Source organism: Montipora foliosa, chromosome 8 (assembly GCF_036669935.1).
Source record: "Montipora foliosa isolate CH-2021 chromosome 8, ASM3666993v2, whole genome shotgun sequence".
NCBI classification, from domain to species: Eukaryota; Metazoa; Cnidaria; class Anthozoa; order Scleractinia; family Acroporidae; genus Montipora; species Montipora foliosa.
Genome location: NC_090876.1, coordinates 34406818 through 34429317, shown reverse-complemented (window position 1 = coordinate 34429317; position 22500 = coordinate 34406818). Strand labels below are relative to the sequence as shown.

At 42.8% G+C, this 22500-nt stretch overlaps 19 non-coding genes across 19 annotated transcripts; 9 read left to right on the top strand and 10 right to left on the bottom strand.

Moving 5' to 3' along the window:
* Positions 1-1225: 1225 nt before the first annotated feature.
* Positions 1226-1298, bottom strand: Trnar-ucg (transfer RNA arginine (anticodon UCG)). Its single transcript has one exon. It is a non-coding gene; the product is annotated as a tRNA-Arg (tRNA).
* Positions 1299-1852: 554 nt separating this feature from the next.
* Trnar-acg (transfer RNA arginine (anticodon ACG)) lies at positions 1853-1925 on the top strand. The gene has a single exon. It is a non-coding gene; the product is annotated as a tRNA-Arg (tRNA).
* Positions 1926-3540: 1615 nt separating this feature from the next.
* Trnar-ucg (transfer RNA arginine (anticodon UCG)) lies at positions 3541-3613 on the bottom strand. The gene has a single exon. It is a non-coding gene; the product is annotated as a tRNA-Arg (tRNA).
* Positions 3614-4167: 554 nt separating this feature from the next.
* Trnar-acg (transfer RNA arginine (anticodon ACG)) lies at positions 4168-4240 on the top strand. The gene has a single exon. It is a non-coding gene; the product is annotated as a tRNA-Arg (tRNA).
* A 1616-nt stretch (positions 4241-5856) lies between these two features.
* Positions 5857-5929, bottom strand: Trnar-ucg (transfer RNA arginine (anticodon UCG)). Its single transcript has one exon. It is a non-coding gene; the product is annotated as a tRNA-Arg (tRNA).
* A 554-nt stretch (positions 5930-6483) lies between these two features.
* On the top strand, positions 6484-6556 carry Trnar-acg (transfer RNA arginine (anticodon ACG)). The gene has a single exon. It is a non-coding gene; the product is annotated as a tRNA-Arg (tRNA).
* Positions 6557-8172: 1616 nt separating this feature from the next.
* On the bottom strand, positions 8173-8245 carry Trnar-ucg (transfer RNA arginine (anticodon UCG)). The gene has a single exon. It is a non-coding gene; the product is annotated as a tRNA-Arg (tRNA).
* A 554-nt stretch (positions 8246-8799) lies between these two features.
* Positions 8800-8872, top strand: Trnar-acg (transfer RNA arginine (anticodon ACG)). Its single transcript has one exon. It is a non-coding gene; the product is annotated as a tRNA-Arg (tRNA).
* A 1616-nt stretch (positions 8873-10488) lies between these two features.
* Trnar-ucg (transfer RNA arginine (anticodon UCG)) lies at positions 10489-10561 on the bottom strand. The gene has a single exon. It is a non-coding gene; the product is annotated as a tRNA-Arg (tRNA).
* A 554-nt stretch (positions 10562-11115) lies between these two features.
* Positions 11116-11188, top strand: Trnar-acg (transfer RNA arginine (anticodon ACG)). The gene has a single exon. It is a non-coding gene; the product is annotated as a tRNA-Arg (tRNA).
* A 1616-nt stretch (positions 11189-12804) lies between these two features.
* Trnar-ucg (transfer RNA arginine (anticodon UCG)) lies at positions 12805-12877 on the bottom strand. The gene has a single exon. It is a non-coding gene; the product is annotated as a tRNA-Arg (tRNA).
* A 554-nt stretch (positions 12878-13431) lies between these two features.
* On the top strand, positions 13432-13504 carry Trnar-acg (transfer RNA arginine (anticodon ACG)). Its single transcript has one exon. It is a non-coding gene; the product is annotated as a tRNA-Arg (tRNA).
* Positions 13505-15120: 1616 nt separating this feature from the next.
* On the bottom strand, positions 15121-15193 carry Trnar-ucg (transfer RNA arginine (anticodon UCG)). Its single transcript has one exon. It is a non-coding gene; the product is annotated as a tRNA-Arg (tRNA).
* Positions 15194-15747: 554 nt separating this feature from the next.
* Trnar-acg (transfer RNA arginine (anticodon ACG)) lies at positions 15748-15820 on the top strand. The gene has a single exon. It is a non-coding gene; the product is annotated as a tRNA-Arg (tRNA).
* A 1616-nt stretch (positions 15821-17436) lies between these two features.
* Positions 17437-17509, bottom strand: Trnar-ucg (transfer RNA arginine (anticodon UCG)). The gene has a single exon. It is a non-coding gene; the product is annotated as a tRNA-Arg (tRNA).
* Positions 17510-18063: 554 nt separating this feature from the next.
* Positions 18064-18136, top strand: Trnar-acg (transfer RNA arginine (anticodon ACG)). The gene has a single exon. It is a non-coding gene; the product is annotated as a tRNA-Arg (tRNA).
* Positions 18137-19752: 1616 nt separating this feature from the next.
* Trnar-ucg (transfer RNA arginine (anticodon UCG)) lies at positions 19753-19825 on the bottom strand. Its single transcript has one exon. It is a non-coding gene; the product is annotated as a tRNA-Arg (tRNA).
* A 554-nt stretch (positions 19826-20379) lies between these two features.
* On the top strand, positions 20380-20452 carry Trnar-acg (transfer RNA arginine (anticodon ACG)). Its single transcript has one exon. It is a non-coding gene; the product is annotated as a tRNA-Arg (tRNA).
* A 1613-nt stretch (positions 20453-22065) lies between these two features.
* Positions 22066-22138, bottom strand: Trnar-ucg (transfer RNA arginine (anticodon UCG)). Its single transcript has one exon. It is a non-coding gene; the product is annotated as a tRNA-Arg (tRNA).
* Between the last annotated feature and the right edge of the window lie 362 nt (positions 22139-22500).

The window sequence follows — 22500 nt, the reverse complement described above, 5'->3', positions numbered from 1 at the left end:
GAATGGGATTACTTTTTATAAAGATCTGTAACTCGCCTAATTAGTATGCTTAACTTTGACAAACACGAGGCTGTAAAATAGTACAAAGTTTATCAATCAATCATAAGTTTGCATAAGTTTGATATTTCAATCACAACCATTAAGTAAGAGTTTACGTTCCTCTTGTGTGCTTTGTTCATAAAGTTTAATGCATCCTCTCCTCCAGTCTCACGCAAATGTCAGTTGATCGCACAAACTAACAAATAAAGCAAATTGGGCAGATAACGCTCTCCATTTTGCTTGGCCACTTCACAAACCAGTTTGCTCAACCAAACGTTTAGTGTATTTGGCGACATGTGCTCTACCGAGACCGTCACATCTTGAACATCTTCGCATTTGAGACCGGCCACTCCAACAAGTTCAGACATCGCACATTTATTTTGCCGTCGCTAATGCCATTGCTGGAAGACTTTTGTACCCCATTTAGTGTTGTATGGTGCTGCTTTTGGAGTGGCTCCGACACTACACTGGCCTCTTCTTCTTTACTCTCTGGAGAGCGAAACCTACCAACTATGTTTCTACTACAAAAGCTCTACGCGAATGAATGGCTAAATTCGATGCTTAACATTTCAAACCTCCTATGGGACAACTCCACGCCCACGTGATTAACGTAAAAGTCACAATCTATTGTTTCATTTCACAAGTACGATAACATGTTCGCGTCCGACCTTGATGGGCCTTATTGAAACGGCTCGCCAGGGCCTCGGGGTTTAAAATGCCCCTAAACGGTCTCCCGTTCATATTTTATCCACCATTACTTACAGATTGGGACCTCAACAAGCGCTCCTGTTGGCGCCTTGTCTATGTCTTTGAGTCTCTGACCTTGTGAAATTTCGCAAAATATTGAGACCTTGCTCGGAAGGGGAAGAGATGATGGTCAAAGGGTATACCGTGGTTGTCGGAAAAAATCGAAACTTTGTACTTAGTTACGAATTGATATTCAGTTTTGTCGTTTGACGTCTTTAAGTTGAAACGTGTGGAATTTGAGACAACGCTTAGATTTTGCTTTTAGAGCAATTAGATCCGATGCTTAGTTGGTCATTGAAGTTAAGGAAATTCTCCTTTAAAAGATGAGCAAGACGAAGACCTTTGAAGGAAATCCCCAATGGAAGGCAGATTGTTCTTTTGAGGTAAAAGGATGGGCCACTGCCTTTGTGGCGCAAAATGGATTCAAAAGTCAAGCACACGACCCCGCCAGGACTCGAACCTGGAATCTTCTGATCCGAAGTCAGACGCCTTCTCCATTAGGCCACGAGGCCACTTTCGCACAAAGAGAAAGGTCGTCATCAATCACCTTTCCGTCAAACGAAATATTCATCGCTAACATTACCTGACTTCGTTGGCCTAGCTCAGTGAAATCAAATATGCAAAATCGTTCAACAATAGGAATGGCAACCTTACAGAATTGATTCAGAGTACGCCCTCAACTTTATTCGGTTGGAACCACCAATTGATGAACTCTTACCCAAGAAAAGAAGGAATCGCGACAAAGTTAAAAAGCTGCCCAAAATGGTTTACTACAAAGCCAGCCGGTAGTGTATGTTGTTATTGGACCTTGCGATGGGGAGAAATGCTGTTTAAGGCTGATGATCCAGGCCTGAGTGTTGAATGGTAGTTGTGTTTGCCCCAATTAATATTTGCCGGGTAAACCTGCTTTCTCGCGCGTTTTGCATTGAAAATCGTCACCGAAGGAAGTCACCGAAGGAAGGCAGAGAGTCCTCACGTCAATCACAATTGAAAATTTTCGCCATGAATTTAAAGTGGGATCTTGTTTCTCAAAAAAGTCTGTGGGCAGGTGGCACCGACAGTTGAAGGCCCCGTGGCCCAATGGATAAGGCATCTGACTACGAATCAGGGGATTCCAGGTTCGAATCCTGGCGGGGTCGATATTATTAGTGTGTTTCCTTTTCATTTCCAGAAGCTGCTGTTGTGCCGCACAACATGTAACTAAAGAAGAAACGTCATGGAACGTCGATGTCTATATGGAGTTGAGCTGTGGCTGTCTGTCGGAAAATGGTGTGAAGATTTGATGTGACCAGGATAAATCATATACGACAAATCGATTGTAAGCGATACCGTGAAATCGCATTCCTTGGGGAGACTTTGTAGAATTGATTAATAATTCATAACAATGACACTCAACCGGAACGCACTATTCGGGTCACATGTATAGGTGTGTAAGTCTCGATAAAATGCAGCTGTATGAAAGCACGGGCAGGGATTGAATAGGTAGCAGGGAAAGGCTGGGGTTGATCAATGGTTAATTAGTTGAGTTATGAATGGGATTACTTTTATAAAGATCTGTAACTCGCCTAATTAGTATGCTTAACTTTGACAAACACGAGGCTGTAAAATAGTACAAAGTTTATCAATCAATCATAAGTTTGCATAAGTTTGATATTTCAATCACAACCATTAAGTAACAGTTTACCTTCCTCTTGTGTGCTTTGTTCATAAAGTTTAATGCATCCTCTCCTCCAGTCTCACGCAAATGTCAGTTGATCGCACAAACTAACAAATAAAGCAAATTGGGCAGATAACGCTCTCCATTTTGCTTGGCCACTTCACAAACCAGTTTGCTCAACCAAACGTTTAGTGTATTTGGCGACATGTGCTCTACCGAAACCGTCACATCTTGAACATCTTCGCATTTGAGACCGGCCACTCCAACAAGTTCAGACATCGCACATTTATTTTGCCGTCGCTAATGCCATTGCTGGAAGACTTTTGTACCCCATTTAGTGTTGTATGGTGCTGCTTTTGGAGTGGCTCCGACACTACACTGGCCTCTTCTTCTTTACTCTCTGGAGAGCGAAACCTACCAACTATGTTTCTACTACAAAAGCTCTACGCGAATGAATGGCTAAATTCGATGCTTAACATTTCAAACCTCCTATGGGACAACTCCACGCCCACGTGATTAACGTAAAAGTCACAATCTATTGTTTCATTTCACAAGTACGATAACATGTTCGCGTCCGACCTTGATGGGCCTTATTGAAACGGCTCGCCAGGGCCTCGGGGTTTTAAATGCCCCTAAACGGTCTCCCGTTCATATTTTATCCACCATTACTTACAGATTGGGACCTCAACAAGCGCTCCTGTTGGCGCCTTGTCTATGTCTTTGAGTCTCTGACCTTGTGAAATTTCGCAAAATATTGAGACCTTGCTCGGAAGGGGAAGAGATGATGGTCAAAGGGTATACCATGGTTGTCGGAAAAAATCGAAACTTTGTACTTAGTTACGAATTGATATTCAGTTTTGTCGTTTGACGTCTTTAAGTTGAAACGTGTGGAATTTGAGACAACGCTTAGATTTTGCTTTTAGAGCAATTAGATCCGATGCTTAGTTGGTCATTGAAGTTAAGGAAATTCTCCTTTAAAAGATGAGCAAGACGAAGACCTTTGAAGGAAATCCCCAATGGAAGGCAGATTGTTCTTTTGAGGTAAAAGGATGGGCCACTGCCTTTGTGGCGCAAAATGGATTCAAAAGTCAAGCACACGACCCCGCCAGGACTCGAACCTGGAATCTTCTGATCCGAAGTCAGACGCCTTCTCCATTAGGCCACGAGGCCACTTTCGCACAAAGAGAAAGGTCGTCATCAATCACCTTTCCGTCAAACGAAATATTCATCGCTAACATTACCTGACTTCGTTGGCCTAGCTCAGTGAAATCAAATATGCAAAATCGTTCAACAATAGGAATGGCAACCTTACAGAATTGATTCAGAGTACGCCCTCAACTTTATTCGGTTGGAACCACCAATTGATGAACTCTTACCCAAGAAAAGAAGAAATCGCGACAAAGTTAAAAAGCTGCCCAAAATGGTTTACTACAAAGCCAGCCGGTAGTGTATGTTGTTATTGGACCTTGCGATGGGGAGAAATGCTGTTTAAGGCTGATGATCCAGGCCTGAGTGTTGAATGGTAGTTGTGTTTGCCCCAATTAATATTTGCCGGGTAAACCTGCTTTCTCGCGCGTTTTGCATTGAAAATCGTCACCGAAGGAAGTCACCGAAGGAAGGCAGAGAGTCCTCACGTCAATCACAATTGAAAATTTTCGCCATGAATTTAAAGTGGGATCTTGTTTCTCAAAAAAGTCTGTGGGCAGGTGGCACCGACAGTTGAAGGCCCCGTGGCCCAATGGATAAGGCATCTGACTACGAATCAGGGGATTCCAGGTTCGAATCCTGGCGGGGTCGATATTATTAGTGTGTTTCCTTTTCATTTCCAGAAGCTGCTGTTGTGCCGCACAACATGTAACTAAAGAAGAAACGTCATGGAACGTCGATGTCTATATGGAGTTGAGCTGTGGCTGTCTGTCGGAAAATGGTGTGAAGATTTGATGTGACCAGGATAAATCATATACGACAAATCGATTGTAAGCGATACCGTGAAATCGCATTCCTTGGGGAGACTTTGTAGAATTGATTAATAATTCATAACAATGACACTCAACAGGAACGCACTATTCGGGTCACATGTATAGGTGTGTAAGTCCCGATAAAATGCAGCTGTATGAAAGCACGGGCAGGGATTGAATAGGTAGCAGGGAAAGGCTGGGGTTGATCAATGGTTAATTAGTTGAGTTATGAATGGGATTACTTTTTATAAAGATCTGTAACTCGCCTAATTAGTATGCTTAACTTTGACAAACACGAGGCTGTAAAATAGTACAAAGTTTATCAATCAATCATAAGTTTGCATAAGTTTGATATTTCAATCACAACCATTAAGTAAGAGTTTACGTTCCTCTTGTGTGCTTTGTTCATAAAGTTTAATGCATCCTCTCCTCCAGTCTCACGCAAATGTCAGTTGATCGCACAAACTAACAAATAAAGCAAATTGGGCAGATAACGCTCTCCATTTTGCTTGGCCACTTCACAAACCAGTTTGCTCAACCAAACGTTTAGTGTATTTGGCGAGATGTGCTCTACCGAAACCGTCACATCTTGAACATCTTCGCATTTGAGACCGGCCACTCCAACAAGTTCAGACATCGCACATTTATTTTGCCGTCGCTAATGCCATTGCTGGAAGACTTTTGTACCCCATTTAGTGTTGTATGGTGCTGCTTTTGGAGTGGCTCCGACACTACACTGGCCTCTTCTTCTTTACTCTCTGGAGAGCGAAACCTACCAACTATGTTTCTACTACAAAAGCTCTACGCGAATGAATGGCTAAATTCGATGCTTAACATTTCAAACCTCCTATGGGACAACTCCACGCCCACGTGATTAACGTAAAAGTCACAATCTATTGTTTCATTTCACAAGTACGATAACATGTTCGCGTCCGACCTTGATGGGCCTTATTGAAACGGCTCGCCAGGGCCTCGGGGTTTTAAATGCCCCTAAACGGTCTCCCGTTCATATTTTATCCACCATTACTTACAGATTGGGACCTCAACAAGCGCTCCTGTTGGCGCCTTGTCTATGTCTTTGAGTCTCTGACCTTGTGAAATTTCGCAAAATATTGAGACCTTGCTCGGAAGGGGAAGAGATGATGGTCAAAGGGTATACCATGGTTGTCGGAAAAAATCGAAACTTTGTACTTAGTTACGAATTGATATTCAGTTTTGTCGTTTGACGTCTTTAAGTTGAAACGTGTGGAATTTGAGACAACGCTTAGATTTTGCTTTTAGAGCAATTAGATCCGATGCTTAGTTGGTCATTGAAGTTAAGGAAATTCTCCTTTAAAAGATGAGCAAGACGAAGACCTTTGAAGGAAATCCCCAATGGAAGGCAGATTGTTCTTTTGAGGTAAAAGGATGGGCCACTGCCTTTGTGGCGCAAAATGGATTCAAAAGTCAAGCACACGACCCCGCCAGGACTCGAACCTGGAATCTTCTGATCCGAAGTCAGACGCCTTCTCCATTAGGCCACGAGGCCACTTTCGCACAAAGAGAAAGGTCGTCATCAATCACCTTTCCGTCAAACGAAATATTCATCGCTAACATTACCTGACTTCGTTGGCCTAGCTCAGTGAAATCAAATATGCAAAATCGTTCAACAATAGGAATGGCAACCTTACAGAATTGATTCAGAGTACGCCCTCAACTTTATTCGGTTGGAACCACCAACTGATGAACTCTTACCCAAGAAAAGAAGAAATGGCGACAAAGTTAAAAAGCTGCCCAAAATGGTTTACTACAAAGCCAGCCGGTAGTGTATGTTGTTATTGGACCTTGCGATGGGGAGAAATGCTGTTTAAGGCTGATGATCCAGGCCTGAGTGTTGAATGGTAGTTGTGTTTGCCCCAATTAATATTTGCCGGGTAAACCTGCTTTCTCGCGCGTTTTGCATTGAAAATCGTCACCGAAGGAAGTCACCGAAGGAAGGCAGAGAGTCCTCACGTCAATCACAATTGAAAATTTTCGCCATGAATTTAAAGTGGGATCTTGTTTCTCAAAAAAGTCTGTGGGCAGGTGGCACCGACAGTTGAAGGCCCCGTGGCCCAATGGATAAGGCATCTGACTACGAATCAGGGGATTCCAGGTTCGAATCCTGGCGGGGTCGATATTATTAGTGTGTTTCCTTTTCATTTCCAGAAGCTGCTGTTGTGCCGCACAACATGTAACTAAAGAAGAAACGTCATGGAACGTCGATGTCTATATGGAGTTGAGCTGTGGCTGTCTGTCGGAAAATGGTGTGAAGATTTGATGTGACCAGGATAAATCATACACGACAAATCGATTGTAAGCGATACCGTGAAATCGCATTCCTTGGGGAGACTTTGTAGAATTGATTAATAATTCATAACAATGACACTCAACAGGAACGCACTATTCGGGTCACATGTATAGGTGTGTAAGTCCCGATAAAATGCAGCTGTATGAAAGCACGGGCAGGGATTGAATAGGTAGCAGGGAAAGGCTGGGGTTGATCAATGGTTAATTAGTTGAGTTATGAATGGGATTACTTCTTATAAAGATCTGTAACTCGCCTAATTAGTATGCTTAACTTTGACAAACACGAGGCTGTAAAATAGTACAAAGTTTATCAATCAATCATAAGTTTGCATAAGTTTGATATTTCAATCACAACCATTAAGTAACAGTTTACCTTCCTCTTGTGTGCTTTGTTCATAAAGTTTAATGCATCCTCTCCTCCAGTCTCACGCAAATGTCAGTTGATCGCACAAACTAACAAATAAAGCAAATTGGGCAGATAACGCTCTCCATTTTGCTTGGCCACTTCACAAACCAGTTTGCTCAACCAAACGTTTAGTGTATTTGGCGACATGTGCTCTACCGAAACCGTCACATCTTGAACATCTTCGCATTTGAGACCGGCCACTCCAACAAGTTCAGACATCGCACATTTATTTTGCCGTCGCTAATGCCATTGCTGGAAGACTTTTGTACCCCATTTAGTGTTGTATGGTGCTGCTTTTGGAGTGGCTCCGACACTACACTGGCCTCTTCTTCTTTACTCTCTGGAGAGCGAAACCTACCAACTATGTTTCTACTACAAAAGCTCTATGCGAATGAATGGCTAAATTCGATGCTTAACATTTCAAACCTCCTATGGGACAACTCCACGCCCACGTGATTAACGTAAAAGTCACAATCTATTGTTTCATTTCACAAGTACGATAACATGTTCGCGTCCGACCTTGATGGGCCTTATTGAAACGGCTCGCCAGGGCCTCGGGGTTTTAAATGCCCCTAAACGGTCTCCCGTTCATATTTTATCCACCATTACTTACAGATTGGGACCTCAACAAGCGCTCCTGTTGGCGCCTTGTCTATGTCTTTGAGTCTCTGACCTTGTGAAATTTCGCAAAATATTGAGACCTTGCTCGGAAGGGGAAGAGATGATGGTCAAAGGGTATACCATGGTTGTCGGAAAAAATCGAAACTTTGTACTTAGTTACGAATTGATATTCAGTTTTGTCGTTTGACGTCTTTAAGTTGAAACGTGTGGAATTTGAGACAACGCTTAGATTTTGCTTTTAGAGCAATTAGATCCGATGCTTAGTTGGTCATTGAAGTTAAGGAAATTCTCCTTTAAAAGATGAGCAAGACGAAGACCTTTGAAGGAAATCCCCAATGGAAGGCAGATTGTTCTTTTGAGGTAAAAGGATGGGCCACTGCCTTTGTGGCGCAAAATGGATTCAAAAGTCAAGCACACGACCCCGCCAGGACTCGAACCTGGAATCTTCTGATCCGAAGTCAGACGCCTTCTCCATTAGGCCACGAGGCCACTTTCGCACAAAGAGAAAGGTCGTCATCAATCACCTTTCCGTCAAACGAAATATTCATCGCTAACATTACCTGACTTCGTTGGCCTAGCTCAGTGAAATCAAATATGCAAAATCGTTCAACAATAGGAATGGCAACCTTACAGAATTGATTCAGAGTACGCCCTCAACTTTATTCGGTTGGAACCACCAACTGATGAACTCTTACCCAAGAAAAGAAGAAATGGCGACAAAGTTAAAAAGCTGCCCAAAATGGTTTACTACAAAGCCAGCCGGTAGTGTATGTTGTTATTGGACCTTGCGATGGGGAGAAATCCTGTTTAAGGCTGATGATCCAGGCCTGAGTGTTGAATGGTAGTTGTGTTTGCCCCAATTAATATTTGCCGGGTAAACCTGCTTTCTCGCGCGTTTTGCATTGAAAATCGTCACCGAAGGAAGTCACCGAAGGAAGGCAGAGAGTCCTCACGTCAATCACAATTGAAAATTTTCGCCATGAATTTAAAGTGGGATCTTGTTTCTCAAAAAAGTCTGTGGGCAGGTGGCACCGACAGTTGAAGGCCCCGTGGCCCAATGGATAAGGCATCTGACTACGAATCAGGGGATTCCAGGTTCGAATCCTGGCGGGGTCGATATTATTAGTGTGTTTCCTTTTCATTTCCAGAAGCTGCTGTTGTGCCGCACAACATGTAACTAAAGAAGAAACGTCATGGAACGTCGATGTCTATATGGAGTTGAGCTGTGGCTGTCTGTCGGAAAATGGTGTGAAGATTTGATGTGACCAGGATAAATCATACACGACAAATCGATTGTAAGCGATACCGTGAAATCGCATTCCTTGGGGAGACTTTGTAGAATTGATTAATAATTCATAACAATGACACTCAACAGGAACGCACTATTCGGGTCACATGTATAGGTGTGTAAGTCCCGATAAAATGCAGCTGTATGAAAGCACGGGCAGGGATTGAATAGGTAGCAGGGAAAGGCTGGGGTTGATCAATGGTTAATTAGTTGAGTTATGAATGGGATTACTTTTTATAAAGATCTGTAACTCGCCTAATTAGTATGCTTAACTTTGACAAACACGAGGCTGTAAAATAGTACAAAGTTTATCAATCAATCATAAGTTTGCATAAGTTTGATATTTCAATCACAACCATTAAGTAACAGTTTACCTTCCTCTTGTGTGCTTTGTTCATAAAGTTTAATGCATCCTCTCCTCCAGTCTCACGCAAATGTCAGTTGATCGCACAAACTAACAAATAAAGCAAATTGGGCAGATAACGCTCTCCATTTTGCTTGGCCACTTCACAAACCAGTTTGCTCAACCAAACGTTTAGTGTATTTGGCGACATGTGCTCTACCGAAACCGTCACATCTTGAACATCTTCGCATTTGAGACCGGCCACTCCAACAAGTTCAGACATCGCACATTTATTTTGCCGTCGCTAATGCCATTGCTGGAAGACTTTTGTACCCCATTTAGTGTTGTATGGTGCTGCTTTTGGAGTGGCTCCGACACTACACTGGCCTCTTCTTCTTTACTCTCTGGAGAGCGAAACCTACCAACTATGTTTCTACTACAAAAGCTCTATGCGAATGAATGGCTAAATTCGATGCTTAACATTTCAAACCTCCTATGGGACAACTCCACGCCCACGTGATTAACGTAAAAGTCACAATCTATTGTTTCATTTCACAAGTACGATAACATGTTCGCGTCCGACCTTGATGGGCCTTATTGAAACGGCTCGCCAGGGCCTCGGGGTTTTAAATGCCCCTAAACGGTCTCCCGTTCATATTTTATCCACCATTACTTACAGATTGGGACCTCAACAAGCGCTCCTGTTGGCGCCTTGTCTATGTCTTTGAGTCTCTGACCTTGTGAAATTTCGCAAAATATTGAGACCTTGCTCGGAAGGGGAAGAGATGATGGTCAAAGGGTATACCATGGTTGTCGGAAAAAATCGAAACTTTGTACTTAGTTACGAATTGATATTCAGTTTTGTCGTTTGACGTCTTTAAGTTGAAACGTGTGGAATTTGAGACAACGCTTAGATTTTGCTTTTAGAGCAATTAGATCCGATGCTTAGTTGGTCATTGAAGTTAAGGAAATTCTCCTTTAAAAGATGAGCAAGACGAAGACCTTTGAAGGAAATCCCCAATGGAAGGCAGATTGTTCTTTTGAGGTAAAAGGATGGGCCACTGCCTTTGTGGCGCAAAATGGATTCAAAAGTCAAGCACACGACCCCGCCAGGACTCGAACCTGGAATCTTCTGATCCGAAGTCAGACGCCTTCTCCATTAGGCCACGAGGCCACTTTCGCACAAAGAGAAAGGTCGTCATCAATCACCTTTCCGTCAAACGAAATATTCATCGCTAACATTACCTGACTTCGTTGGCCTAGCTCAGTGAAATCAAATATGCAAAATCGTTCAACAATAGGAATGGCAACCTTACAGAATTGATTCAGAGTACGCCCTCAACTTTATTCGGTTGGAACCACCAACTGATGAACTCTTACCCAAGAAAAGAAGAAATGGCGACAAAGTTAAAAAGCTGCCCAAAATGGTTTACTACAAAGCCAGCCGGTAGTGTATGTTGTTATTGGACCTTGCGATGGGGAGAAATCCTGTTTAAGGCTGATGATCCAGGCCTGAGTGTTGAATGGTAGTTGTGTTTGCCCCAATTAATATTTGCCGGGTAAACCTGCTTTCTCGCGCGTTTTGCATTGAAAATCGTCACCGAAGGAAGTCACCGAAGGAAGGCAGAGAGTCCTCACGTCAGTCACAATTGAAAATTTTCGCCATGAATTTAAAGTGGGATCTTGTTTCTCAAAAAAGTCTGTGGGCAGGTTGTACCGACAGTTGAAGGCCCCGTGGCCCAATGGATAAGGCATCTGACTACGAATCAGGGGATTCCAGGTTCGAATCCTGGCGGGGTCGATATTATTAGTGTGTTTCCTTTTCATTTCCAGAAGCTGCTGTTGTGCCGCACAACATGTAACTAAAGAAGAAACGTCATGGAACGTCGATGTCTATATGGAGTTGAGCTGTGGCTGTCTGTCGGAAAATGGTGTGAAGATTTGATGTGACCAGGATAAATCATACACGACAAATCGATTGTAAGCGATACCGTGAAATCGCATTCCTTGGGGAGACTTTGTAGAATTGATTAATAATTCATAACAATGACACTCAACAGGAACGCACTATTCGGGTCACATGTATAGGTGTGTAAGTCCCGATAAAATGCAGCTGTATGAAAGCACGGGCAGGGATTGAATAGGTAGCAGGGAAAGGCTGGGGTTGATCAATGGTTAATTAGTTGAGTTATGAATGGGATTACTTCTTATAAAGATCTGTAACTCGCCTAATTAGTATGCTTAACTTTGACAAACACGAGGCTGTAAAATAGTACAAAGTTTATCAATCAATCATAAGTTTGCATAAGTTTGATATTTCAATCACAACCATTAAGTAACAGTTTACCTTCCTCTTGTGTGCTTTGTTCATAAAGTTTAATGCATCCTCTCCTCCAGTCTCACGCAAATGTCAGTTGATCGCACAAACTAACAAATAAAGCAAATTGGGCAGATAACGCTCTCCATTTTGCTTGGCCACTTCACAAACCAGTTTGCTCAACCAAAGGTTTAGTGTATTTGGCGACATGTGCTCTACCGAAACCGTCACATCTTGAACATCTTCGCATTTGAGACCGGCCACTCCAACAAGTTCAGACATTGCACATTTATTTTGCCGTCGCTAATGCCATTGCTGGAAGACTTTTGTACCCCATTTAGTGTTGTATGGTGCTGCTTTTGGAGTGGCTCCGACACTACACTGGCCTCTTCTTCTTTACTCTCTGGAGAGCGAAACCTACCAACTATGTTTCTACTACAAAAGCTCTATGCGAATGAATGGCTAAATTCGATGCTTAACATTTCAAACCTCCTATGGGACAACTCCACGCCCACGTGATTAACGTAAAAGTCACAATCTATTGTTTCATTTCACAAGTACGATAACATGTTCGCGTCCGACCTTGATGGGCCTTATTGAAACGGCTTGCCAGGGCCTCGGGGTTTTAAATGCCCCTAAACGGTCTCCCGTTCATATTTTATCCACCATTACTTACAGATTGGGACCTCAACAAGCGCTCCTGTTGGCGCCTTGTCTATGTCTTTGAGTCTCTGACCTTGTGAAATTTCGCAAAATATTGAGACCTTGCTCGGAAGGGGAAGAGATGATGGTCAAAGGGTATACCATGGTTGTCGGAAAAAATCGAAACTTTGTACTTAGTTACGAATTGATATTCAGTTTTGTCGTTTGACGTCTTTAAGTTGAAACGTGTGGAATTTGAGACAACGCTTAGATTTTGCTTTTAGAGCAATTAGATCCGATGCTTAGTTGGTCATTGAAGTTAAGGAAATTCTCCTTTAAAAGATGAGCAAGACGAAGACCTTTGAAGGAAATCCCCAATGGAAGGCAGATTGTTCTTTTGAGGTAAAAGGATGGGCCACTGCCTTTGTGGCGCAAAATGGATTCAAAAGTCAAGCACACGACCCCGCCAGGACTCGAACCTGGAATCTTCTGATCCGAAGTCAGACGCCTTCTCCATTAGGCCACGAGGCCACTTTCGCACAAAGAGAAAGGTCGTCATCAATCACCTTTCCGTCAAACGAAATATTCATCGCTAACATTACCTGACTTCGTTGGCCTAGCTCAGTGAAATCAAATATGCAAAATCGTTCAACAATAGGAATGGCAACCTTACAGAATTGATTCAGAGTACGCCCTCAACTTTATTCGGTTGGAACCACCAACTGATGAACTCTTACCCAAGAAAAGAAGAAATGGCGACAAAGTTAAAAAGCTGCCCAAAATGGTTTACTACAAAGCCAGCCGGTAGTGTATGTTGTTATTGGACCTTGCGATGGGGAGAAATCCTGTTTAAGGCTGATGATCCAGGCCTGAGTGTTGAATGGTAGTTGTGTTTGCCCCAATTAATATTTGCCGGGTAAACCTGCTTTCTCGCGCGTTTTGCATTGAAAATCGTCACCGAAGGAAGTCACCGAAGGAAGGCAGAGAGTCCTCACGTCAGTCACAATTGAAAATTTTCGCCATGAATTTAAAGTGGGATCTTGTTTCTCAAAAAAGTCTGTGGGCAGGTTGTACCGACAGTTGAAGGCCCCGTGGCCCAATGGATAAGGCATCTGACTACGAATCAGGGGATTCCAGGTTCGAATCCTGGCGGGGTCGATATTATTAGTGTGTTTCCTTTTCATTTCCAGAAGCTGCTGTTGTGCCGCACAACATGTAACTAAAGAAGAAACGTCATGGAACGTCGATGTCTATATGGAGTTGAGCTGTGGCTGTCTGTCGGAAAATGGTGTGAAGATTTGATGTGACCAGGATAAATCATACACGACAAATCGATTGTAAGCGATACCGTGAAATCGCATTCCTTGGGGAGACTTTGTAGAATTGATTAATAATTCATAACAATGACACTCAACAGGAACGCACTATTCGGGTCACATGTATAGGTGTGTAAGTCCCGATAAAATGCAGCTGTATGAAAGCACGGGCAGGGATTGAATAGGTAGCAGGGAAAGGCTGGGGTTGATCAATGGTTAATTAGTTGAGTTATGAATGGGATTACTTCTTATAAAGATCTGTAACTCGCCTAATTAGTATGCTTAACTTTGACAAACACGAGGCTGTAAAATAGTACAAAGTTTATCAATCAATCATAAGTTTGCATAAGTTTGATATTTCAATCACAACCATTAAGTAACAGTTTACCTTCCTCTTGTGTGCTTTGTTCATAAAGTTTAATGCATCCTCTCCTCCAGTCTCACGCAAATGTCAGTTGATCGCACAAACTAACAAATAAAGCAAATTGGGCAGATAACGCTCTCCATTTTGCTTGGCCACTTCACAAACCAGTTTGCTCAACCAAAGGTTTAGTGTATTTGGCGACATGTGCTCTACCGAAACCGTCACATCTTGAACATCTTCGCATTTGAGACCGGCCACTCCAACAAGTTCAGACATTGCACATTTATTTTGCCGTCGCTAATGCCATTGCTGGAAGACTTTTGTACCCCATTTAGTGTTGTATGGTGCTGCTTTTGGAGTGGCTCCGACACTACACTGGCCTCTTCTTCTTTACTCTCTGGAGAGCGAAACCTACCAACTATGTTTCTACTACAAAAGCTCTATGCGAATGAATGGCTAAATTCGATGCTTAACATTTCAAACCTCCTATGGGACAACTCCACGCCCACGTGATTAACGTAAAAGTCACAATCTATTGTTTCATTTCACAAGTACGATAACATGTTCGCGTCCGACCTTGATGGGCCTTATTGAAACGGCTTGCCAGGGCCTCGGGGTTTTAAATGCCCCTAAACGGTCTCCCGTTCATATTTTATCCACCATTACTTACAGATTGGGACCTCAACAAGCGCTCCTGTTGGCGCCTTGTCTATGTCTTTGAGTCTCTGACCTTGTGAAATTTCGCAAAATATTGAGACCTTGCTCGGAAGGGGAAGAGATGATGGTCAAAGGGTATACCATGGTTGTCGGAAAAAATCGAAACTTTGTACTTAGTTACGAATTGATATTCAGTTTTGTCGTTTGACGTCTTTAAGTTGAAACGTGTGGAATTTGAGACAACGCTTAGATTTTGCTTTTAGAGCAATTAGATCCGATGCTTAGTTGGTCATTGAAGTTAAGGAAATTCTCCTTTAAAAGATGAGCAAGACGAAGACCTTTGAAGGAAATCCCCAATGGAAGGCAGATTGTTCTTTTGAGGTAAAAGGATGGGCCACTGCCTTTGTGGCGCAAAATGGATTCAAAAGTCAAGCACACGACCCCGCCAGGACTCGAACCTGGAATCTTCTGATCCGAAGTCAGACGCCTTCTCCATTAGGCCACGAGGCCACTTTCGCACAAAGAGAAAGGTCGTCATCAATCACCTTTCCGTCAAACGAAATATTCATCGCTAACATTACCTGACTTCGTTGGCCTAGCTCAGTGAAATCAAATATGCAAAATCGTTCAACAATAGGAATGGCAACCTTACAGAATTGATTCAGAGTACGCCCTCAACTTTATTCGGTTGGAACCACCAACTGATGAACTCTTACCCAAGAAAAGAAGAAATGGCGACAAAGTTAAAAAGCTGCCCAAAATGGTTTACTACAAAGCCAGCCGGTAGTGTATGTTGTTATTGGACCTTGCGATGGGGAGAAATCCTGTTTAAGGCTGATGATCCAGGCCTGAGTGTTGAATGGTAGTTGTGTTTGCCCCAATTAATATTTGCCGGGTAAACCTGCTTTCTCGCGCGTTTTGCATTGAAAATCGTCACCGAAGGAAGTCACCGAAGGAAGGCAGAGAGTCCTCACGTCAGTCACAATTGAAAATTTTCGCCATGAATTTAAAGTGGGATCTTGTTTCTCAAAAAAGTCTGTGGGCAGGTTGTACCGACAGTTGAAGGCCCCGTGGCCCAATGGATAAGGCATCTGACTACGAATCAGGGGATTCCAGGTTCGAATCCTGGCGGGGTCGATATTATTAGTGTGTTTCCTTTTCATTTCCAGAAGCTGCTGTTGTGCCGCACAACATGTAACTAAAGAAGAAACGTCATGGAACGTCGATGTCTATATGGAGTTGAGCTGTGGCTGTCTGTCGGAAAATGGTGTGAAGATTTGATGTGACCAGGATAAATCATACACGACAAATCGATTGTAAGCGATACCGTGAAATCGCATTCCTTGGGGAGACTTTGTAGAATTGATTAATAATTCATAACAATGACACTCAACAGGAACGCACTATTCGGGTCACATGTATAGGTGTGTAAGTCCCGATAAAATGCAGCTGTATGAAAGCACGGGCAGGGATTGAATAGGTAGCAGGGAAAGGCTGGGGTTGATCAATGGTTAATTAGTTGAGTTATGAATGGGATTACTTCTTATAAAGATCTGTAACTCGCCTAATTAGTATGCTTAACTTTGACAAACACGAGGCTGTAAAATAGTACAAAGTTTATCAATCAATCATAAGTTTGCATAAGTTTGATATTTCAATCACAACCATTAAGTAACAGTTTACCTTCCTCTTGTGTGCTTTGTTCATAAAGTTTAATGCATCCTCTCCTCCAGTCTCACGCAAATGTCAGTTGATCGCACAAACTAACAAATAAAGCAAATTGGGCAGATAACGCTCTCCATTTTGCTTGGCCACTTCACAAACCAGTTTGCTCAACCAAAGGTTTAGTGTATTTGGCGACATGTGCTCTACCGAAACCGTCACATCTTGAACATCTTCGCATTTGAGACCGGCCACTCCAACAAGTTCAGACATTGCACATTTATTTTGCCGTCGCTAATGCCATTGCTGGAAGACTTTTGTACCCCATTTAGTGTTGTATGGTGCTGCTTTTGGAGTGGCTCCGACACTACACTGGCCTCTTCTTCTTTACTCTCTGGAGAGCGAAACCTACCAACTATGTTTCTACTACAAAAGCTCTATGCGAATGAATGGCTAAATTCGATGCTTAACATTTCAAACCTCCTATGGGACAACTCCACGCCCACGTGATTAACGTAAAAGTCACAATCTATTGTTTCATTTCACAAGTACGATAACATGTTCGCGTCCGACCTTGATGGGCCTTATTGAAACGGCTTGCCAGGGCCTCGGGGTTTTAAATGCCCCTAAACGGTCTCCCGTTCATATTTTATCCACCATTACTTACAGATTGGGACCTCAACAAGCGCTCCTGTTGGCGCCTTGTCTATGTCTTTGAGTCTCTGACCTTGTGAAATTTCGCAAAATATTGAGACCTTGCTCGGAAGGGGAAGAGATGATGGTCAAAGGGTATACCATGGTTGTCGGAAAAAATCGAAACTTTGTACTTAGTTACGAATTGATATTCAGTTTTGTCGTTTGACGTCTTTAAGTTGAAACGTGTGGAATTTGAGACAACGCTTAGATTTTGCTTTTAGAGCAATTAGATCCGATGCTTAGTTGGTCATTGAAGTTAAGGAAATTCTCCTTTAAAAGATGAGCAAGACGAAGACCTTTGAAGGAAATCCCCAATGGAAGGCAGATTGTTCTTTTGAGGTAAAAGGATGGGCCACTGCCTTTGTGGCGCAAAATGGATTCAAAAGTCAAGCACACGACCCCGCCAGGACTCGAACCTGGAATCTTCTGATCCGAAGTCAGACGCCTTCTCCATTAGGCCACGAGGCCACTTTCGCACAAAGAGAAAGGTCGTCATCAATCACCTTTCCGTCAAACGAAATATTCATCGCTAACATTACCTGACTTCGTTGGCCTAGCTCAGTGAAATCAAATATGCAAAATCGTTCAACAATAGGAATGGCAACCTTACAGAATTGATTCAGAGTACGCCCTCAACTTTATTCGGTTGGAACCACCAACTGATGAACTCTTACCCAAGAAAAGAAGAAATGGCGACAAAGTTAAAAAGCTGCCCAAAATGGTTTACTACAAAGCCAGCCGGTAGTGTATGTTGTTATTGGACCTTGCGATGGGGAGAAATCCTGTTTAAGGCTGATGATCCAGGCCTGAGTGTTGAATGGTAGTTGTGTTTGCCCCAATTAATATTTGCCGGGTAAACCTGCTTTCTCGCGCGTTTTGCATTGAAAATCGTCACCGAAGGAAGTCACCGAAGGAAGGCAGAGAGTCCTCACGTCAGTCACAATTGAAAATTTTCGCCATGAATTTAAAGTGGGATCTTGTTTCTCAAAAAAGTCTGTGGGCAGGTTGTACCGACAGTTGAAGGCCCCGTGGCCCAATGGATAAGGCATCTGACTACGAATCAGGGGATTCCAGGTTCGAATCCTGGCGGGGTCGATATTATTAGTGTGTTTCCTTTTCATTTCCAGAAGCTGCTGTTGTGCCGCACAACATGTAACTAAAGAAGAAACGTCATGGAACGTCGATGTCTATATGGAGTTGAGCTGTGGCTGTCTGTCGGAAAATGGTGTGAAGATTTGATGTGACCAGGATAAATCATACACGACAAATCGATTGTAAGCGATACCGTGAAATCGCATTCCTTGGGGAGACTTTGTAGAATTGATTAATAATTCATAACAATGACACTCAACAGGAACGCACTATTCGGGTCACATGTATAGGTGTGTAAGTCCCGATAAAATGCAGCTGTATGAAAGCACGGGCAGGGATTGAATAGGTAGCAGGGAAAGGCTGGGGTTGATCAATGGTTAATTAGTTGAGTTATGAATGGGATTACTTCTTATAAAGATCTGTAACTCGCCTAATTAGTATGCTTAACTTTGACAAACACGAGGCTGTAAAATAGTACAAAGTTTATCAATCAATCATAAGTTTGCATAAGTTTGATATTTCAATCACAACCATTAAGTAACAGTTTACCTTCCTCTTGTGTGCTTTGTTCATAAAGTTTAATGCATCCTCTCCTCCAGTCTCACGCAAATGTCAGTTGATCGCACAAACTAACAAATAAAGCAAATTGGGCAGATAACGCTCTCCATTTTGCTTGGCCACTTCACAAACCAGTTTGCTCAACCAAACGTTTAGTGTATTTGGCGACATGTGCTCTACCGAAACCGTCACATCTTGAACATCTTCGCATTTGAGACCGGCCACTCCAACAAGTTCAGACATCGCACATTTATTTTGCCGTCGCTAATGCCATTGCTGGAAGACTTTTGTACCCCATTTAGTGTTGTATGGTGCTGCTTTTGGAGTGGCTCCGACACTACACTGGCCTCTTCTTCTTTACTCTCTGGAGAGCGAAACCTACCAACTATGTTTCTACTACAAAAGCTCTATGCGAATGAATGGCTAAATTCGATGCTTAACATTTCAAACCTCCTATGGGACAACTCCACGCCCACGTGATTAACGTAAAAGTCACAATCTATTGTTTCATTTCACAAGTACGATAACATGTTCGCGTCCGACCTTGATGGGCCTTATTGAAACGGCTCGCCAGGGCCTCGGGGTTTTAAATGCCCCTAAACGGTCTCCCGTTCATATTTTATCCACCATTACTTACAGATTGGGACCTCAACAAGCGCTCCTGTTGGCGCCTTGTCTATGTCTTTGAGTCTCTGACCTTGTGAAATTTCGCAAAATATTGAGACCTTGCTCGGAAGGGGAAGAGATGATGGTCAAAGGGTATACCATGGTTGTCGGAAAAAATCGAAACTTTGTACTTAGTTACGAATTGATATTCAGTTTTGTCGTTTGACGTCTTTAAGTTGAAACGTGTGGAATTTGAGACAACGCTTAGATTTTGCTTTTAGAGCAATTAGATCCGATGCTTAGTTGGTCATTGAAGTTAAGGAAATTCTCCTTTAAAAGATGAGCAAGACGAAGACCTTTGAAGGAAATCCCCAATGGAAGGCAGATTGTTCTTTTGAGGTAAAAGGATGGGCCACTGCCTTTGTGGCGCAAAATGGATTCAAAAGTCAAGCACACGACCCCGCCAGGACTCGAACCTGGAATCTTCTGATCCGAAGTCAGACGCCTTCTCCATTAGGCCACGAGGCCACTTTCGCACAAAGAGAAAGGTCGTCATCAATCACCTTTCCGTCAAACGAAATATTCATCGCTAACATTACCTGACTTCGTTGGCCTAGCTCAGTGAAATCAAATATGCAAAATCGTTCAACAATAGGAATGGCAACCTTACAGAATTGATTCAGAGTACGCCCTCAACTTTATTCGGTTGGAACCACCAACTGATGAACTCTTACCCAAGAAAAGAAGAAATGGCGACAAAGTTAAAAAGCTGCCCAAAATGGTTTACTACAAAGCCAGCCGGTAGTGTATGTTGTTATTGGACCTTGCGATGGGGAGAAATGCTGTTTAAGGCTGATGATCCAGGCCTGAGTGTTGAATGGTAGTTGTGTTTGCCCCAATTAATATTTGCCGGGTAAACCTGCTTTCTCGCGCGTTTTGCATTGAAAATCGTCACCGAAGGAAGTCACCGAAGGAAGGCAGAGAGTCCTCACGTCAATCACAATTGAAAATTTTCGCCATGAATTTAAAGTGGGATCTTGTTTCTCAAAAAAGTCTGTGGGCAGGTTGCACCGACAGTTGAAGGCCCCGTGGCCCAATGGATAAGGCATCTGACTACGAATCAGGGGATTCCAGGTTCGAATCCTGGCGGGGTCGATATTATTAGTGTGTTTCCTTTTCATTTCCAGAAGCTGCTGTTGTGCCGCACAACATGTAACTAAAGAAGAAACGTCATGGAACGTCGATGTCTATATGGAGTTGAGCTGTGGCTGTCTGTCGGAAAATGGTGTGAAGATTTGATGTGACCAGGATAAATCATACACGACAAATCGATTGTAAGCGATACCGTGAAATCGCATTCCTTGGGGAGACTTTGTAGAATTGATTAATAATTCATAACAATGACACTCAACAGGAACGCACTATTCGGGTCACATGTATAGGTGTGTAAGTCCCGATAAAATGCAGCTGTATGAAAGCACGGGCAGGGATTGAATAGGTAGCAGGGAAAGGCTGGGGTTGATCAATGGTTAATTAGTTGAGTTATGAATGGGATTACTTTTTATAAAGATCTGTAACTCGCCTAATTAGTATGCTTAACTTTGACAAACACGAGGCTGTAAAATAGTACAAAGTTTATCAATCAATCATAAGTTTGCATAAGTTTGATATTTCAATCACAACCATTAAGTAACAGTTTACCTTCCTCTTGTGTGCTTTGTTCATAAAGTTTAATGCATCCCCTCCTCCAGTCTCACGCAAATGTCAGTTGATCGCACAAACTAACAAATAAAGCAAATTGGGCAGATAACGCTCTCCATTTTGCTTGGCCACTTCACAAACCAGTTTGCTCAACCAAACGTTTAGTGTATTTGGGGAGATGTGCTCTACCGAAACCGTCACATCTTGAACATCTTCGCATTTGAGACCGGCCACTCCAACAAGTTCAGACATCGCACATTTATTTTGCCGTCGCTAATGCCATTGCTGGAAGTTTTTTGTACCCCATTTAGTGTTGTATGGTGCTGCTTTTGGAGTGGCTCCGACACTACACTGGCCTCTTCTTCTTTACTCTCTGGAGAGCGAAACCTACCAACTATGTTTCTACTACAAAAGCTCTATGCGAATGAATGGCTAAATTCGATGCTTAACATTTCAAACCTCCTATGGGACAACTCCACGCCCACGTGATTAACGTAAAAGTCACAATCTATTGTTTCATTTCACAAGTACGATAACATGTTCGCGTCCGACCTTGATGGGCCTTATTGAAACGGCTCGCCAGGGCCTCGGGGTTTTAATGCCCCTAAACGGTCTCCCGTTCATATTTTATCCACCATTACTTACAGATTGGGACCTCAACAAGCGCTCCTGTTGGCGCCTTGTCTATGTCTTTGAGTCTCTGACCTTGTGAAATTTCGCAAATATTGAGACCTTGCTCGGAAGGGGAAGAGATGATGGTCAAAGGGTATACCATGGTTGTCGGAAAAAATCGAAACTTTGTACTTAGTTACGAATTGATATTCAGTTTGGTCGTTTGACGTCTTTAAGTTGAAACGTGTGGAATTTGAGACAACGCTTTAGATTTTGCTTTAGAGCAATTAGATCCGATGCTTAGTTGGTCATTGAAGTTAAGGAAATTCTCCTTTAAAAGATGAGCAAGACGAAGGACCTTTGAAGGAAATCTTCATGGAAGGCAGATTGTTCTTTTGAGGTAAAAGGATGGGCCACTGCCTTTGTGGCGCAAATGGATTCAAAAGTCAAGCACACGACCCCGCCAGGACTCGAACCTGGAATCTTCTGATCCGAAGTCAGACGCCTTCTCCATTAGGCCACGATGCCGCTTTCGCACAAAGAGAAAGGTCGTCATCAATCACCTTCCGTCAAACGAAATATTCAGGCAGCTAACATTACCTGACTTCGTTGGCCTAGCTCAGTGAAATCAAATAGGCAAAAGTCGTTCAACAATAGGAATGGCAACCTTACAGAAATGATTCAGGAGTACGCCAGCAACTTTATTCGGTTGCGAACCACCAATTGATGAACTCTTACCCAAGAAAAGAGGAAATCGCGACAAAGTTAAAAAAGCTGCCCAAAATGGTTTACTCACAAAGCCAGCCGTAGTGTATGTTGTTATTGGACCTTGCGATGTGGAGAAATCCTGTTTAAGGCTGATGATCCAGGCCTGAGTGTTGAATGGTAGT